Source organism: Pteropus alecto, unplaced genomic scaffold (assembly GCF_000325575.1).
Source record: "Pteropus alecto unplaced genomic scaffold, ASM32557v1 scaffold87, whole genome shotgun sequence".
Classification (NCBI taxonomy): Eukaryota; Metazoa; Chordata; class Mammalia; order Chiroptera; family Pteropodidae; genus Pteropus; species Pteropus alecto.
In genome coordinates, this window is record NW_006443225.1 from 21,108,475 (window position 1) to 21,111,522 (window position 3,048).

The following is a 3,048-nucleotide window of genomic DNA, read 5'->3' on the forward strand; positions in this document are numbered from 1 at the left end:
CGCTCTGGGTCCCGCGCGCCAGGCACCGATGCTGCTTTTCCGGAAGCAGTTTCGCCACCTTTTTGGAGAGTTATTCCTAGAACTTCCCCGGCCTTTGAACTTCCTGCGCTCTTTCCCACAGCCCCTTCTTCCGAAGCCCCCCAGACTGCTCTATGGCACATACAGTGTAGCATCCAAGTCGTCGTGAACGTAATGGATTCTGTTTATAGAATGTCGCAGGGAGTCAGCAGGTCATCAGAGAAAGCGGCATTGCAGGCGGCTTGTGCACTGCTGTGCAGAGGCTGGAAAGCCACCTGTAGCCTGTGACATCAGTAAAAGCAATCAGGCGAGTTTGGGGTTTTCCAGATGAAACAACTCTGAGGTGTGACTGGGAGGCTCCCCGCCCTCCCTCCCGCGCCCCCAGCCTGCCTGGGACAGGGCGAGCTGCGCCCTTGCTGACCCTTGCTGGCCCTATGCTCTCTGGCCTCCTCCTGGGTGGTGTGGCCGGACCCTGGCTGCGGAGGCCAGTGAGCGCGGAGTGGGTTCAGTGCTTGCTCCCAGCTTTGCTCCTCCGTCCGGCGCGTTCCTACACGTGCAGAAGCGTCTGTACTAACGCTGGTCTCACTGTACACATATATGTGAAAACTTTTTTCGTTTTTTTACATATGGTTTTTACTTATTCGCATGTGTACGATAAAAATCTTGCATTCCCATCTTTCCGACAATGTTTCTTCTGTGCACTGTAGTATAAGGTCGTTAAGACTGACAGCACGTGTCGAAGATGGGCTAAACCTGACAATTATAAATTTCCTCTAGTGTAAAACTATAAAATCCCATTTTTTCTTACGTCCTTACTTTGGTGGGAGTGTTATTTCAGCATAAGTCAGTTATCCACTTGATAACCTTTTAAGAAGCAGTGAATGAGACATCATTTTTGTGAACATCGTGAACATAAAAAATGATCTCTCCCTTGGTGACCCGTCAACTGTCAGGGACCACCCGGACGCGCTTCCTTTCCTGACGGAAGCGTAAGAACGCAGTGCATATCGTCTTGAGGCCGGTCTTAAGGCCTGTCTTAAGACAGTGAAAGCGAAGTTCCATTTTAAAAGCTTATGCAGTTTATCAAAAAGCAAAAAGTGAAACTTAGAACTAGCATAAAACGTGGCTGTTAGGGGCAGCGAGGCGCTGGGGGTGTTCAGGACGGGGTCCTGTGAGCAGAGGGCTGAGCGGGCGTTGAAGCGCCCATGCTGCTTCAGGAGGGGGCCGGCCCTTCGCGTCCTTGAGGAAAGGTATTTACGCCTCGGGTTTCGATTTCTGTATTGATTTAATGCCCCCTGCAGACCCTTTGAGAGCACACAGCGGCCCCTCCCACAACCTGTCGGCCGCCGCTTAAGCAATCTCTGTCTTTGATCACTTTCTCTCCCCATGAGACTTGCATTTTTTAAAACTCTTTTCAAATGTGTCAGCCGGGCCCCAAAGCCTTAGATATGTAGACAGCGTTTTTGTAACTGTTTATGTTTCGCATAACTATTTGAATGGAAGCGAGGACCGCCCTTTCCGACCACACGCTCCCTCCCGATGGAGCCACCGGCACCGTGCCACCCAAGGGGCTCGTCCAGTGCAGCCAGGCGCTTGGGCACGTCTGACTCTGCCCCATGCACCTAAGGCCCTTGAATTATGGGAGCCTGTTCTAAAACGTTTTGCCGCAAATTTATTTCACGAATGTGTCGTAAGTGCGAAATTCCACCCGATTCCACCCGAATGTGTCCATTAGCTTTCAGAATCCGTCCCCTGTGGGACAGGGCACGTGGCACCTGCTGTGCAGTGTGGCTGTGAGCTTTACTCTGGACGACAGCTGTGGAAGGCCCGGTGACACAGCTGTCCCGTGACGGCTTGTAAAAGGCCCTCTGACCCGTGGGTGGAAAGCAAACGCTTTGCATTTTTATTATCTTTACCAGTGTTTGAAATAGCTAAGATCAGTCTAAACCTTATGGTGAACTTGACTGACAGCTCGTCGTGGGCACCCTTGAGAGCGGGTTCATGCTGCTCTTTTTAATTCTCGCAGGAACATTCCGTAGAGGATCTTGCTGTGTCACTGGGGGTCACTTGGGATCCTTCTGCCTTATTTTCAGGACTGGGCAGTGCACGCGTGCGCGTGTCTGTGACTGACGCGTGCAGCCCGTCGTGGCATTCAGTTTCCGAAGCCCAGTGGCTCTGTCGCTGAGAGCACAGGGGCTGGCAGCTGTGGCCCTGGCCGGGGCGGGGGGGAAGCCGCCTGCCCTGCACATGGAGAACCCGGCAGGTGGACCGGTGTTCCCCGTCCTCACTGCTTGGTGGCCGTGCTTTTGAGTGCGGCCTCACGCGGCCTCACGCGGGCTCGGAAGCTCTTCCTCAGGCAGATGAGCCGCCGCTAACCCTGACCGAACACAGCTCGGCCCAGGCCCTGCGGGGCTCATGTTGGCCCTCTCGGCGGTCCAGTGAGCGCGGCCGGGTCAGAGGGCGGGTCAGAGGGCGGGTCAGCGAGCCGGGGTGCCTGGGAACGGGACTCCATGTCCCGACGGTCTGGCCCAGTCCGCTCTGGGGGGGCCGCCTCTTCCCGGCGGCTCTCTCTGTTCTTTGGGGCGTGCAGTCAGGAGCACGTTGGGGTGCTGTCCTCGTCCCTGCGGTGGCCTGAAGCGCTGCCCTCGGGCCTCCCGAGGGTGAGTGGTGCGTTTGTGCGGGGCTGGCCGGCTCCTTCCTGTCCTCTCTGCGTTCGTGTCTCGGGGTTTCCCAGTGTGCTTGCCACTCGGAACTTCCCCCAAGTTTCTTGACTCTGCTAGTTTAGAAATTGCTGAGACACAGCTTTTCAGAGTTTCAGAAAATCACCGAGGCCGTCTGGAGACCGGACCGGCGATGAGCAGCGATCGGATAGGAAGTGACCCGGCACACGATCAGCGGCCCCTCTGGGTTCTCTCGCTCCTTTTTTTAATGGGCTGCGTGTCGCGACCCCTTCATTTTTCTCCCCATCGCGGGGTGACCGCGGTGCGGCAGCCGCTGAGCCGCCCGGATGCTGTGTCCGGCAGCGGGCGG